The sequence below is a fragment of the Gadus morhua genome, chromosome 9 (assembly GCF_902167405.1).
Source record: "Gadus morhua chromosome 9, gadMor3.0, whole genome shotgun sequence".
Taxonomy (NCBI): Eukaryota; Metazoa; Chordata; class Actinopteri; order Gadiformes; family Gadidae; genus Gadus; species Gadus morhua.
The window spans coordinates 26342462-26359340 of NC_044056.1; the positions used below are offsets into that span (position 1 = coordinate 26342462).

A 16879-nucleotide genomic window follows, 5' to 3' on the forward strand; every position below is an offset into this window, starting at 1 on the left:
AGAGAGAGAGAGAGAGAGAGAGAGAGAGAGAGAGAGAGAGAGAGAGAGAGAGAGAGAGAGAGAGAAAAAGAGAGTGAGAGAGACAGCGAGAGAGAGACAGACAGAGAGAGACAACGAGTGAGACAAAGAGATACTATAACTGTCACAGAGACACTGAGTTATCAGTCCTTTCAAGCCACCTTTCAACAGTATGTTGAGGATTTTGATGATATCCAATATGGCCATGAAGAGTGTTATTTCCAGACCCATGTACTAATAGCCTGTTTTCATGTAGGCTAGGTTTTTCGAACCCTTGGAAACTCTGGAGAATCTGGATGGAATTCCCCTCGACGAAGGGGTGGCGAGCTAGTGAACATACCTCCTTACCCAAAGGAGTGGACCGAGATGTGGCGAGGAAGAGAGCGTTCTTCCTTTACCTTCATCACTTGATGAACTTGATGTACGGTGAAAGCGCTCTGAGGCGCCACACACGACCCCTTGACTTTTTGACTTATGACTCTGACTTGACATTCCCCTTTTTGTAAATGCATGCTGAAGTGACCGAGCCAAGGAAACTAAAGGAAACAAAGACTGAACTTTAGGAATTTGCAAGGAATTTATTTTCTTAATTTTATTTATTCTTATGAACATTTGTTTGACAATAAATGGTGTTTGAAGATAGTTGTTTCTTACCTAATATTATGGTCTAAACTGTGAAAGTTACTGAGTATTCTTGATTGCACTGAGAATCTAATATATTTTTTCCTACAAAGTTGATTACAGTCAATTTAAAAGTAACCTGTGGCTCCAGTTAACCATTGTGTAATGAACACTTAATTCTTTCCCTCCATACAAATCAGAGGTCCATATCTGAGTACTCTACTGCCCTAGAGGGTCTCACACACACACACACACACACACACACACACACACACACACACACACACACACACACACACACACACACACACACACACACACACACACACACACACACACACACACACACCGAATATAGTGAGGAGTGCAAACACACAGTAAGTGACTACATTAAGTTCCAGGACGTACAACATACGATAAGCGTGTGGCAGTGTACCAGTATTATATAAGTAGTTTCAGTGTCGATACCGATCAATGAATCTGTTCTTCAATGTACAAACATGCTCACAAACGTCCCTCCGAGCCCATCGCCCTCCGTGCGAGTCCACCGCCACCCCGGATGTGGAGATCCACTGGATCCTCCCCGGGCGCCACATCGTCAGCCACGCGGCCAACACCTCCAGGGCGTTGGTGTTCTCCCACGACTCTCTGGGAGTACCGCAGGGGCTGCCGTCGGACTGCGGCGTGGACACGGCGTGGACACGCTCGCCATGGAGGTCAACGTGACCAGACACCCAGGACCGGGACGAGGAGAACGACGCAGAGGAAGTCGGCAAAGTCGCCGCGGTCGGCGTCCGGACTCCGGACGAGGATTAAGGTGCGGACCGAGGAGTCGGTGGACGGGTCCGGGGACGATCAAGGCGGGACGTCGATCAAACCGGACGTCAGTAGACGCAGGGGTCCCATCCCGGGGAGAAGGGCGGGACATCCGTTCAGGACGATGTGGAGGAGGCCGGCGGTGCCGCGGAAACCCGTCCAGCCTCGCGTCGACGCCAGGAAGCCCGCGGATGTATCGCAATGGAGAGGAGCACACAACATTATCCCATCCTGGTTATTATGAATAAAATATAAAATCTGCTTTAAATCAGGTCGTAAATCAGGATTATGACAAAAATGATGATATAATGTCGCTTTTCCACCGCACATGTAGCTCGACTCGACACGACTCGACTCGACACGGTAGCAGCACAGGTCCTTTTCCACCGCAAATAGTACCTCCTGGACGTGGGCGGGGTCGGATGCGCGAAAGCGCTGTGACGTATTTTTGTACGCAACGCAAACACCACCTACGCAACTCACACATGGACAGAACCCACATAACAACAATGGAGGACATCGATGCGATGGTATTCGTGTTCGTATTATTAGCTGGCATGTTGAAGAAGTTGAAGAACTGGAATGTGTTGGCTGCGGCGCTGCTGTGGCTGTTACCAGCATGGTTGCCAAGTCGCTCTCGTGACTTCGTCACACTCTCTGGCCAATCAGTGGCCGGCCGTCTGCCGACGTCACCTTTTAGCATCGGCTCAGCTCGCTTGGAACCTAGAGCGAGGCGGTACTAGAAAAAGCAGCCACTTCAGGAACCAGATACCATGTTTTCGTGGTGGAAACGCAAAAAATGCGAGCTGAGTCGAGTCGAGTCGAGTCGTGTCGAGCTGGTACCATGCAGTGGAAAAGCGGCATAAGAGCCCTTAAGACCAAAACTGGTAAAGTCTGAAAATATATAAACATTGACCATCAATAGGTATTTATATACATTTCAAATAATAAATGTGCTTATCTAACTATGGGAGATCTTAAAAGCCTTTTCATGGTTTATCATGCTATACCAGAAGAGAGAGAGAGAGAGAGAGAGAGAGAGAGAGAGAGAGAGAGAGAGAGAGAGAGAGAGAGAGAGAGAGAGAGAGAGAGAGAGAGAGAGAGAGAGAGAGAGAGAGAGAGAGAGAGAGAGAGAGAGAGAGAGAGAGAGAGAGAGAGAGAGAGAGAGAGAGAGAGAGAGAGACTCTATAACTGCCACAGAGACACTGAGTCATCAGTCCTCTCAGTATGTGTGTGTGTGTGTGTGTGTGTGTGTCAGTGTTTCCGCTAGAAGAAATTGGTGCCGGTCATGTGACCGGGAAGGTTTCATTTTACCGGTCAAATTGGAAAAAAAACGGTCGGATATTGTCCGTGTTTATTGCACTTAAAAAAAATGATAGGCAGGCTACATAAAGAAGAAGTGTGTGATCATATTTTGATTCGCCATGGTTGTTAAATACCGGTACTCCGCAAAGCTTGCCGCCGGCTTTCGCTAGCTTGCCGCCGTTTAGTTCATAAACCTACGGTAGTCTATAGGGGAGCGTGTCTATGTTCCCCGAGTCCTATGTTCCCCTCTTTGTATGGGACTGGGGAACATAGGACCCTTTTTTTCAAAAAGGGTCCTATGTTCCCTGCTTTTCCCAAAAAAGGGTCCTATGTTCCCCGATATGTATATGACCGGGGAACATAGGACCCTTTTTTTAAAAAGGGGTTCTATGTTCCCCGGTCTGTTACTTTTTCCACCATTACTGCCAAATTCCGGCCGAGATAACTACCATTGCATGTCTTTACCTTTTGTGGAAGAGGGAGAGACGTCGGAGAACCTGACGCAGTATAGTCATACGCCGGTAAACAAACCCCGAGAAGCCCAATCCCTACGAGAGCTCCCCGCGTTACGGCCATCCGGAGGCGCACAGAGCTTTTGGCCGTGATATTATTATACAATTATATTATATACTATTATATAAAGAGCTCCGGGAGTCGCAAACGGCAACAATCACTTTCTCCTCCATGCTGTAGTTCACCCCGGACTGCACTGCACTGAGTTGGCCGGTTGAACGCTGATTGGCTGTTACGTTAGACATGTCACTCTGTTGAACGCCGATTGGCTGTCATTACGCGAATGCCGCGTCAAAGTTTAAATATTTTTAAAGATTGATAGATTGCGGGGAACATAGGACCCTTTTCTGGGAAAAGGGTCCTATGTTCCCCGCTTTTCCCAAAAAGGGTCCTATGCTCCCCGGTATGTATGGCTACAGGGGAACATAGGACCCTTTTTGGGGAAAACCGGGAACATAGGACCTGCTCAATTTTGTTCTGCTCAATGGTTGAATCTCCTCGTGACTGAATGTTTGGATACAGCGCGCATGCTGTATGCGCGCAGGGTTGATGCGCTCCACTTTTTTCTGTGGAGAACCAGCGCCTTGAACATTAAGCATAAAACGAAACCGGATCGTTTCCGCCCGTTTCGGCTCCGTGTGGACGGGGCCTTATTTCCAATCGGTCATTCTGACCGGAGACATTTAGGATTTTCGGTCCTCCTCATTTTTTTCCGGTCAAAGACCGGTAATTACCGGACAACGGGAACTCTGGTGTGTGTGTGTGTGTGTGTGTGTGTGTGTGTGTGTGTGTGTGTGTGTGTGTGTGTGTTGTATGTGTGTGTGTGTGTGTTTGTGCGTGTGTGTGTGTGTGTGTGTGTGTGTGTGCGTGTTTCACGGAGGGGCGGCACTTTTCTTTTTTACGACTTTTCTTTACCTTTTTTACCCATTTTTCTACAACTGAGGGGCGGAGTCAGAGGACCGACTCCGGCCGAGGGAGACGAGAACGGCCCCCCGACTGGGAGGACTGGGAGGCTCCTGCTCCCCCCGCTCTCTTTCTACAACCGACACAGAGAGGCTGAGGGCCTGGACCTCTCCACCCCACGTCACCTTCCTGTTGTCCTCAGACAGAGAGAGGTCTCTGTGGGCCGTGTTGGGGTCCAGTGTGAGGTCACAGGCATCTGAGGGAGAACCAGACATGATGAGCTGCTGAACTGCTCTTCATCCTCATCATCATCAACATCATCATCACTAGTACTGTTCTCGTGTGCTCTGTGTGCATATACATTGTGTGGCAGACGCCAGGGTGGAGTGAGGGGAGTGGTAGGTCTGGCAACCTGCTGGCTCCACCCCCAAGCCCCCCAAGCCATATATGGACTTCCTCCCTCTAACGAGGCAAGCCTGGGGATCGTTAGGCAGGGGTGCTTGGGCTTAAGAGGGCGAGCAAACAGTCCTGAAGGGGAAGGAAGGCTAAGGGAAGGAAGGCTAGAGAAGCTAACGCTAGCAAAGGACCGGATCTGTGTGATGGCCTGGCAGTGTGGTGTGTAACCCTGAGAGAGAGAGTCAGGTGGGAGGTGTTGGACGGATATTGAACTGGAGCAAAAAGGAGGTGGATGACCCTTTTCCCACCCTGGTTTGGTTTACCCGGTAAATAAACCGTTCTGCGTTTGAACTACTCTGTGTGTTGTGACATTTTATCTATCCGACTTGGTAGCGTGGAAACCCCACACCCACTGGCCCACTACAACGCTCTGTGTACATATACATAGATATGAACACATACATACATATACATATGTACACATACATAGATACACACACCTCAACAATAACGTTATGAACACATTAACCACAATATTATGAATGTATTAACAACAATGCTATGAATGTATTAACAACAATGTTATGAATATAATACAACAATGTTTTGAACACATTGTGGTAACCCGGCCCGACACAGCGGCCCTGAAGCCCAGGGGACCGGTGGTGCAGGGGGTCTACCACCCTTCTCCCCCAGAGGGCGCCGGGGACCGCATTGGCGCATTGGCTCAGAGGAAACACCCGCGAGGGAGGCCGGTCAGACGCAGGTGAGCGATATATAAAGGGAGGCGGAGACGGGCTAATGAGACACGTGTGGGTCCAGTGTAGGACCGAGGACCGGACCGAGATACGCTCCCAGGACGGACCGCTGCAGCCGAGTCCCGTTCCCCAGGAGGCCGACGGGCCATATGGATGTGAGTGTCCAAGCATGCTATGTGTTTTTTTGCATTACATTTTTTAATGTAAGGTTATTTCTCAACCTTATTTTACACAGTGGCACTCATATCTTAAGGGGAAAACATCTGACATCTTTAATTTAGTTTGGATGTAAAATATTTCTTTATATTTGAAGAATATTTTTAAATATGTATTTGACAGCCCTAAATCAAATCAAACAGACACTAACACTTGTGTAGAGCTGATCTCAGGTTAGGCACCTTCTTCACCTCCATGTTCAGTGTCTCCTCCAGCTGATCCAGGGCTCTCCTCAAGGTCCCAACGTATGATGGAGGACGGACCTCCACCGTGGTCCAGTCCCTGGTGGGTGGAGGATCCTTCAGGGATCTGAAGGTCTGGAGGAGGTGGAGGTGGTCTTCAGTTTGGATGAACTGCTTCACCTCTGAGCTTCTATTGGTCAGATCTTTTATTTCCTGCTGCAGCTCTTTGATGAGGCCTTTAGCTTCTTTCTCTGTAGATTTCAGTTTCTCTTGAACCGTTTTGTTGTGATCATCCAGCACTTTTCAACAGAGCGCCTCAGAGCAGTGAGGACCTAAACACCATCGGCTATCTCTCTGTCTGCGTCTGCTTTGCTGTGGTCCACCCTGTCTATGATGTCTTTAATCTTTCGTAGTCTCTCCTATATATAGATAGTATCATCTGCTGAACTTCAGCCTCTATCTTCCCCAGCTGGGCCGTCTTCACTTCATATTCCTCCTTTAAAGGGACAACAGGGTGGGACTTGTGTTCTGTCTCTGTGCAGAACTGACACACACACACCTGTTCAGTCTGGCAGAAGAGCTCCAGAAGTCGGTCGTGTTTCTTACACATCCTGTCTTCCAGACGGTCCATAGGCTCGACCAGCCGATGTTTCTTCAGGACTGCGACTCTCTGATGTGGCTCCAGGTGGGTCTGGCAGTAAGAGATAAGACACACCAGGCAGGATTCACTGCCTTCAGCTGGGTCCCAGTACAGACGTCCCAAGGAACTTCTCCGGGTTCAACGCAAGGCTGCTCTTTCACTCGTACAGAACTTCTAAACTGATCAACCATCCCTGATATGAAGGTATTAACCCGTTAAACAGGTCTTGTGTGGAACAGCTCGTTGCAGACAGGACATTTGTACTGGACCATGTCATCCCAGAACACTGTAATACAGGTTCTGCAGAAGTTGTGTCCACATGGTGTGGTAACTGGGCTGTTGAACACATCCAGACAGATGGAACAGGAGAAGTCCTCCTCAGACCACGATGTCGCAGAGGCCATTCCTAGAAAACCATTGTTAAATAAAGTTTAATCATTTATAATGTATAACAATGGTAAAATAGAGGTCGTAGCCAATCAGTAGTTTTGATTTGAGTAACATCAGTGAACAGTGAGAGGTGAGAGTACTCAACATATTCACTAACGATTTCAACCCATACCTGATGATAGTAAAATAGTACCTTTCCTATTGATATGATCAATAAGTTACAGAAATTTATGATGAATCCCGGATCAGAGTGGAGTAAATTACCTGGGTCTTCTCACTGCTGTAATGAAGTGAGCATCACCAAACCGTCCGACTCGGGAACAAGGAAATTATCCTGTGAACCAACCAGTTGGACCAGTTTACCCTCCTCTCAGACTAACCTCCTCTTGGCTGCTGTTCCATGACATCACTGTACAGGTGTCTTGCTGCTCGAGGCGGAACAATTTCACTTCAATGAGGAATCTTGTTGGGCTGGATTGGATTGGGTTCATCTTGGAACAAACTTCACAAGCAGGTATTTAGAAAGGGCCAAGGTAAACAGACACACACACACACACACACACACACACACACACACACACACACACACACACACACACACACACACACACACACACACACACACACACACACACACACACACACACACACATTGTTAAAGCGATATAAGAGTTTTTGGTTCATTCACTTCGAGAATGCGACTGCTTCCTTCCTTCACTCGCAGTTACAACTTCTTCCTTTGTTCATAATCGTCATGCAACTGCATTATTCAGAGGTCTAATAGTGCCATCTATTGGCCAAAACATGTAACTCCATCGTACATAAGTCACAGAATCATGAAAAGGGACTATACAAAATGCAAAAATGGGGGGTATACCACATTCTCCCCTGCTTAACTAATTGTCGTCCCGACATTTCTGGTTTCAGTCCATTCTGTTGTAACAATTTGATTACTTACAGGTTAGAGTCCATTATTCAAGAAATATATCTGATGACAGATTTCACATTACAGATATCTCACGCTAATGTTATGAGTTAAACAGTGGAAGTCATTGTGCACTAGGACAACCATCTATTCACTCCGCTGTGTTCACTGGTAGCTTGTCTTGACTGGAATAGGCGTGACCTTTGACCTTATGTATAATCACATATCTCACACTTTCACTTATAATATTCACTCAAATCTCATCACATTTCCTCATTTCGTTGCATTATAAGAGTCTTTTCACAGTCTTTGTCTTTGCAACCTGTAAACACATTGTTTTATAACCACCATTTCTTCTTCGGTATCCATGTGCGAACTGACTTTCTTGTGGGCCTATATTAACTAAAAGTAGCTTTTCTTAAATCTCTTCTTCCTCAAAACACATTTTCAATCCATTACTTGAACTTAAACATGAACTTACAAATGACATCCATCCTAAACCCGGATGGGTTTAGCTGCTCTTGAGGTGGAGAAGGCAGGCCTTGTTCCTGGACTAGAGCTCGGCCATCCTCATCCAATCATCTGGCCCGTTTTCGGGCTCGTTCTCAGCTCCCACACAGGATGTACTTGTGCCTCGAAACGCGCTCACAAATGAACAAACAAGAACTATGTACATGGACTTTTACTTTTTTTTTTCCAACATTTATCCAACACCAAGATCTCCAACCTCTCTGAATAACTCACTGCGTGTCGGCGCGTTGGTGCTGGCGGCGCTCCGCCTGCAGCCCGGCACACTCATGGGGCAGTGCCCGTCTCCATGGGCCACTGCCCCATGGAGACGGGCCCGGCTGCCCCATGGAGACGGGCCCGGCTGCCCCATGGAGACGGGCCCGGCTGCCCCATGGAGACGGGCCCGGCTGCCACATGGAGACGGGCCCGGCTGCCCCATGGAGACGGGCCTGGCTGCGGGGCTGTTGGAGAGGTCAGGATGGGAGCGTGCGGAGGCCAGGCTGTAGAAGGTGTCTTCGTCCTCACCGTGGTGGGCGTTGTCGGACCCTCCGCGTCCGGGTGTTTTCTGTGGACGGGACGAGCGGTCAACATTGATGTGCGACAGGAACCTCAAGGAGGGGACCTTTGAGCGTGGTGAAGCCCTGCTGGTGCTTGACTTTGAGTAAAGGTGCGTTGACTTGAGGCGCGCTGAGACACTGTTCCCCGTCGCCACGTCTGCCGTTGTGTTCTCAAACCACACATAAGATCAACTCGTTTTAAACATTCCTTTTCGACAGAACCTGTAATCTATTGGTTGCGTCATTCGTCACGCCGGCCCGGGGTCAACGTTTTTAAACATAAAGCGAGTCTCCACCACGAGACAGTGGCGCAGGCTCAGGCGTTGGCCCCTCCCCCCCATAAATTGCAGCGCAGCTTTCCCGACAGGAAAACGATGGAGTGGGTCGCATTCGACGCATCTCATGTGATCGCACCTCCATTCAGCTGATCAAGTTTGTATTAGTGAGTGTATTAGTGCTCATCAATCTTTTTTGGGACGTAGAAGCCATCATGTCATGAGCCAATCAGCTGTGGCTATTGACCATCCTTTGTAGGGAAGTTATGTCCAATCTGGAGGGCTTAACCACGAGGGGACCTTCATGCAGCGTCTATCCACCTACAGTGTTCCTCCCACAACCCAATGGGTTTACAAATTAATAAATGGCGCTCTCACACCAAACTGCGTGCATGTTTAAGAAAAAGGCAACACATGTGAAGGGAATAAAAGGCCTGGGTGATGTTATCTGTGCTCTTTGAGTTTCCCCCCCCACCTTGCTCATCGCTCATCAACGCTTTGTCCTTGAGCCAGAGAAATATATTAACAACAAGATCTCCACGCATGCAAAGAAATAGTAGTCTCATGTCCCAACCCATTTCACGCCCAAATATGGCTCATATGAGCACCTGATACATCTTGACTCTGGTAAAGATCAAGCAAGGCTTCACATAAATCCTGAATTATTATGAATCCCGGGTAACTCCTAATGTTAACCGTAGCAGCGATGTACCATTAAACGAATACAAAAGGTAACAAAGGCCCTCCTAGTTTCCGCGGCCCACCTGTTCGCCTGCATGTTGGTCATGGTTGTGAAGTACAGGCTTTCCACAGAATTGGCTGCTCGATGATGGAAAAAATCATAATCACCATTAAAACCAAATCAATCATCGAATTATATTTTAAATGTGTATTTTAAAACAATGTAATGTAGTAATTTTAAGGTATTTAAATGAATATGATATTGTAATATATCATATACTTGTCTCCTTTGACTCCTTTGGTGAAACTTGCTCGTCTGGTATACGACCACTAGGGGGTACCAAACGGCCGCTCCCATCCTCCCCTACACAAAGGGTTATAAACATCTCAAAGACAAGCTTTAAGTAAATGAATTGATCAAATAAAATAAAAAATAAAAACGAAACCCTCTGCTCTCTATTCAAATTGTTCCTTAATTAGATTCAATTAGCGCCTTTTCAGCGGCGCGGCTGTTTAATTGAAGCCTCGTTGCCCTCAGGGTCCCTAGGTTAGGTTATGGTGACTCCTCATCATGCTGCATTCGATTCAGTGCCAAACCAGGAACCACCTGAGCAGGAGAAAGGGAATCTTTTGGCCATTGATGATGCTCTGGGGGGTGACACCTTCTTAACAGTCTTTTTTTCTTTTTGGTGATTCAATTTGTTTTATTTTTTAGTTTCATTTCCCGGTGTCCAGATTTTGAAGACCTTTCGCTTTTTTTTGTCAGGAAGATCGTCTGTTGAGGAAAGGGATTTAGAGAATAAACAAGTTTTAGGTGTTTATGTATCTGTCTGTCTGTCTCCCTTTCTCTCTCTTTCACTATCCACCTCTCACCTCGAAATGTGTTCATTTGTAATGTACACACACACACACACACACACACACACACACACACACACACACACACACACACACACACACACACACACACACACACACACACACACACACACACACACACACAAACAGACATGCAGACACACAGACATACATACACAGACACATACATGTGGCGTGTGTGTGTGTGCAAGTGAGTGTACTGCTCTGCAATTAGCATGTTTTGGCACGTTTTTTGTGTGTGAAATTGGACGAAAGATTTTAAAAAATAAATTTTGGACCCTCTAGTTCTCATTCTCGTTCTCTCTTCTCTGCGGTTCCATTTGTCGCTATTTAGCGCATATGGAAGCAATCTAAAACAAAATGGAGGATGGCCCTTAAAAACAGTACTTAGGTTGAATCCCATTACTTGGCTCGCTTCAAAATCTCAGCCCTAACCCTCGCTGTTGCTCGTTCACGCGCCGTGGAGCCATGTCCCAATACAGTTTAAAGGTAGCTTAAGGGGTAAGGGGGAGGGCTAACATCCCCTCAAAATTGAGATTTTCGATGGGCACCCTCAAAGCGCTTCAGTTGTGACTTGCTCCCACAATACCTTGCGAGAAAACGGAAAATCAAGAAATATCCTAGACAAGATGGAGGGCGAAAAGATGCGACAGGATTGGAAAAACACAAATGTAAGTGTTTTCTCCGTAATTAACTATTAATTATTTTATTAATTATACTCTGCAGCCCGGCCGCGGGCTTCGAAGCCCGGCCGTGGACTCTCGGAAGATCGCGAAAGTCTGCGGCCGACTTTCGCGGAAGACCGCGAGGCCGACTTTCGCGGGCCGCCCGACCCCGGTTCTCGGCCGGGCTGCAGACCGGGCTGCATATCATGTCGTATGATATCCAGATCTTCCATGTTCTAGTGACTCCAGGTTAAAAATAAGCTTTATACTAATATATTATATTATATTAGTAATATTCTATAAGTAATATTATATATACTCATATATTATATTATATTAGTAATATTCTATAAGTATTATTATATATACTAATAAATTATATTATATTAGTAATATTACATGGTTAATCAATGTATTTTTTGGCAGTACTATATTGTGTACATAGCTATTATATATTGTACATAACATATGGCCATATCAACCAGTTCTGGCATATAATTCCTAATTCCTTCTTATTCGTTTTCTCTCAGGACTTCGTTGAGTCCACTGCCACCAGCCCCCCCCACCTCTCCCTCATGCTCCTCCACCCCAGGCACCTCTTCCACCACCCCAGACACCCCTTCCAAGAGGAGAGTGCCAGGGAGCAGGCGAGGCATGAGGAGAGCGAGGCAAAGTTGGCGGAATGGTGGAGAAGATGTGATTCTCCACCATTCTCTCAAAAGCTGAGAGAGAGAGTGTGTGTGTGTGTGTGTGTGTGTGTGTGTGTGTGTGTATTTTTAGGTGTGCGTTTGTGTATTTTTAGATGTGTGGTTCAGTGTTTCTTATTTAAATAAAGTGTTTCTTCTAAAGTGTTCTTGTTCATAACCGATTATTATCTAAGGGTGCACTCACACTAGGCCATCTGACCGTGGCCGTGGCCGTTTTAGCACCTAACCGTGCTCAAATCTGCCAGTGTGAGTGTGGCCAGTCTGGCCAGGCCGGGCCAATTTGGCCACTTGGGAGAGGTGTGCTGCTCCGGCACGGGCCGCTACGGTACAGATGCTAATGAGCCGACACGCGCTACGCAACCTGAGCTGGATGACGTATAGTCAAAGGTATATTACGATTTTTTTTTTAACACTTTATTTAAACATGCCAATTACAAAATATAAATACCATTTCAGGTTAAACATCTTTACAATGGGTCTTGCTCGTTGCCCGAGACAATGGCAGCCAGTCTGTCTCTTGTAACATTACCAGGGGTCTGGTTATCTGCTAGGGGGCACGGGGAGGCCATGATGACGTCACAGGGTAGGGTTGTCCCATTTGGTAGGGGATCGGTTAGGGGTAGCAATGAGGGGTACACAGCAAAAATCACAGTGTACATTGTACTCTATGGGTGTACATTTAACACTCATTTTTGGGTATATATAGGTCCAAGAGTTCAGTGTTCACTGAACACTGTTAGAAGAGCAAAATATGTACTCCAAATTTAGAGTTACATTTGAACACTTTGAGAGTGCAAATGTACTCTATTAGTGGTACTTTTGGGCACTCATTCAGTGCTTCCTTACACCTGCAGTGTAAACCTAGAACCCCAGAGAGAGAAAATATGTACTCCAAGTCAGTGCTTTGTAGCACTTCGCAGAGCTGATTATTTAATACTTCTAGAGTGAGAATGTACTCTGACTGGTGTACAGCCAACACCTTTGAGGTGAATTATCAACACTTCATGAATGAATAGTCTACACATTAGATTCTTGAAAACATTATATTTTTATTGTTGCTGCTGTTCTTACAGTGCATACATATATAATATAGTTAACATTATAGTTAAACTTTAATTATTTTACATCAAGAACCATATTTAGTTTTACATTTATATGATGTAACAAACAACTTGAAAATAAATAAATAAATAAATGTGTCCCTGTCAACCAATTAAAGGGGAATTCCGGTGTAAAACGGATTTGGGATATGTTTTGTATGATAATGAGTTGAAACGTTCGTTTTGGAGCACAAAAAAACGCATATAGACGCTTTCTTCAGTTGGCTGTTTTTAGCCGATTCTATCAAAACGCTATAAAATTGAAACAATGGGGGCAGTGGTTATGGTAAAAACTAAATTGCTATTTTAAACCATTTAAAAGGCTAGAAGTAGCCCGACACTTGTTTGGTAGTTCAATAAGGGTATTAACATATAAAACGAGGCAATGAGAACTTTGTAAGTGTACAGATTGTTTATTAAAAAGTACATTTTATACACACAATACCATCAGTAGATCACCCGTCGACGCCATTGTTTTCAAGACTCGATAAGTAGATTGACAAACACAGAGATTGTGACATCCATCAGCAACACACAAGCTCTGGCGGCATGCCATGGGACCTTTAAAAATACCTTTTAAAATAAAAATTATCAGGATACAATTACCCTGTGAAACTTTACTACACGATCCACAGCTTCCCGGATACTGATTTTGACAGCTCCCTTCTTTCCACTTGGAGGTGGTGGCAGGAGGTAGACCAGCAGGAGAAGTGAGGCCATGTCACTATCCCAACCTGAAAAGGGAGAGCACATACTTTGAGCATGAAATACACCTGATGAAAGCACATGACACAACATAAAAGGTTCAAAAAGTTCTTGTCAATAAATAGTCAGCATCTATAAAGGTGGCCAAATACAAACAGGTTATTATCATAGGACCCTTTTTTTTTTTTTTTTTTTAAAAGGGTCCTATGTTCCCCAGTCTCATACAAAGAGGGGAACATAGGACCCGGGGAACATAGGACCCGGGGAACATAGGACCCGGGGAACATAGACACGCTCCCACTAAATTAAAGCCACGTGCCTCGTTAGCATTAGCTAAAAATGGTAACGAGGCGTTAGCTAAATTGAAGACATGTGCCTCATTAGCATTGGCCATTAAGTTTGACGTTAGCTAAAATCGTTAGCATTTATAAGTTGGTTATCAGATCTAAAAGACGAAGAAATGCTGAATATTCTGCATTCAGGGTTTCTGCAGGTTTGAACAAGTTAAATTTAAGACTTTAATACCTTCTGAAGACCCATTATGAATACAATTGCTGACCTATATGAAGGACACACGCACAACTAACTATGAAACATAGAAACCCTGTGCATTATTCACTTGGTACTTTTCTTACCTGTTTACATTCCCGTGAAGTTCAAAAATGTCTTCGCTCACTCTGAGCAATCCCTTGGCGATATTGATTCGATCCTCTCTAGTCAACCGTCTCTGCCGAAACAGTTTGCCGCGTAGTGTGGAAGAGGACAAACGGTCACATGTCTCTAGATTCAACCAATGAGGAGGCGCAGCGAGCCAATGACGAATCGAAACCTAAATCGACGTGCGGCCGTCAATCAACCGTTGGACACTCAGGGAGTCCATCATCCTAAAATAAACACTTAAATTACTCTACACCAGCATTAACTTAGAGACAACACCCAAGAGTGTTTCTGGTACACCCCAAAAAATGTACTTAGTGCCTATTCAACACCAAAGTGTATAAAATCTACTCTGGTCATGAATACTCTGGGATTTTAACACTTTGGCATTTGCTGTGTAGCAATGAGCATGAGCAATGAGGGTTAGGGTTGAGATGTAGGGTTGAGACAGTGAGCAAAGAAACGGGATTGGGCCTGAGTCTTAAGGGCTCTTATATCATCATTTTTGTCATAATGCTGACTTGCGACCTGATTTAAAGCAGATGTTATGTTTTATTCATAATAACCGAGATGTCTATGGGATAATGTTGCATGTTGTAAATTACTTTAAACTGAATCTTGATTTTTTGTGCTCTGTTGGGAACCAAGCGGTCGCAGAACATGTTCAGTTATTAAAGATACGTGCTCACCTGTTGATGATTTGTAAAGTCTGCGGCTTCTATTGTTTTAGTCCTCGTGTTAATTGTGTACATGTAAGGGAATATTTTTCTGTCTGATTTGTTAATGAAGCATAATTGCAATAAACAACTCATTGGATCCAACTGAATGTTCTCGTGTGTTCAGCCGATGATTTCTCGTTGTATTAGTTAATAATGCTTCCTAAGTGCCTTAAGAAAAATTATTAATAGAACAACAAATGTTTTTCCGAGATTATTCTGGAACCTCCTCCCTGGGTTTTGGTTGGGGGGGGGGGGGGGGTGCCTCAGTGTTTCTGTGTCGGTTGTAGAAGAAACCACAGACAGACGGCCGGATACACACTCTGTCTCTCTCTCTCCCCGGCTCTCTCTCTCTCTCTCTCTCTCCCCGGCTCTCTCTCTCTCTCTCTCTCTCTCTCTCTCTCTCTCTCTCTCTCTCTCTCTCTCTCTCTCTCTCTCTCTCTCTCTCTCTCTCTCTCTCTCTCTCTCTCTCCCCGGCTCTATCTCTCTCTCTCTCTCTCTCTCTCTCTCTCTCTCTCTCTCTCTCTCTCTCCCCGGCTCTCTCTCTCTCTCTCTCTCTCTCTCTCTCTCTCTCTCTCTCTCTCTCTCTCTCTCTCTCTCTCTCTCTCTCTCTCTCTTTATTAAACAACTCAGTGGATCCAATGGATCAGTGGATTCTCGTGTGTTCAGCCGATGATTTCTTGTTTTATTAGTGAATAATCCTTCCATAAGTGCCTTAAAAATAATAAGATATTAATCAGAAATTATAAATAAAACAATAAATGTTATTCCGATTTTATTCTGGGACCTCCTCCCTGGGTTTTGGTTGGGGAGGGGGGGGGAGTGCCTCATTGTCTCTGTGTCGGTTGTAGAAAGAAACCACAGACAGACGGCCGGACACTCTCTTTCTCTCTCTCTCTCTCTCTCTCTCTCTCTCTCTCTCTCTCTCTCTGTCTCTCTCTCTCTGTCTCTCTCTCTCTCTCAATTTCTCTCTCTCTCTCTCTCTCTCTCTCTCTCTCTCTCTCTCTCTCTCTCTCTCTCTCTCTCTCTCTCTCTCAATCTCTCTCAATCTCTCTCTCTCTCTCTCTCTCTCTCTCTCTCTCTCTCTCTCTCTCTCTCTCTCTCTCTCTCTCTCTCTCTCTCTTTCTCAATCTCTCTCTATATTTATTTGTTTATATTATATTTATTTGTTCAGATAGATCTCATTATATGAGAACATTGTCAAAGCAATACACAAGAAAGGACTGAGCGGCAGACCCCCCACAGCATGGAGCAACAGGCCAGGGTGGGGGGGGACCTGCCCCCAGTGGAGGGTTTTATACAAGCCTCCCCTCAAAAAACGGACGGCTGACCTCCAGTGGAGGGTACTACATGGTGCCATCGCCTCAAATACTTTTATCTCGGTTTTAAATCCTGCTGTTTCAAACACATGTCCGTTCTGTGGCCTACGGGAGACAGTTATCCATATTTTTACTGAGTGCCCGAGACTCACTGTTTTTTTCTCTCTTTTAACTTTGGTTTTTAGTCTGTTGAATGTGTTTTTTTCTGAAAAAGTTTTTATTTTTGGTGCTGTATACAAAAAAAAGTAATATTTTAAGTGGCAGCTAGTAAGTTATCTCTTAGGAGATGCGAAAATGGCCGTGTACATCAGCCGGAGAAATAAGGTGGAGGGCAGAGCAGGGCATGAGGCCCCTCCTGTGTTCCCCTGTAACGTCAGAGCCAGAGTCTGGCTGGAGTATACGTTTTATAAGGCGTTTGGGAATGT

At 45.5% G+C, this 16879-nt stretch overlaps 1 long non-coding RNA gene and 1 pseudogene across 1 annotated transcript; both read right to left on the minus strand.

Annotated features, from left to right (window-relative positions):
* Nucleotides 1-581: 581 nt before the first annotated feature.
* On the minus strand, nt 582-8012 carry LOC115550891 (E3 ubiquitin-protein ligase TRIM47-like; annotated as a pseudogene).
* A 5438-nt stretch (nt 8013-13450) lies between these two features.
* LOC115550863 (uncharacterized) lies at nt 13451-14583 on the minus strand. The gene is made up of 2 exons (XR_003977954.1): nt 14398-14583; nt 13451-13791 (listed from the first exon to the last, which is right to left on the minus strand). It is a non-coding gene; the product is annotated as an uncharacterized LOC115550863 (long non-coding RNA).
* Nucleotides 14584-16879: the final 2296 nt, after the last annotated feature.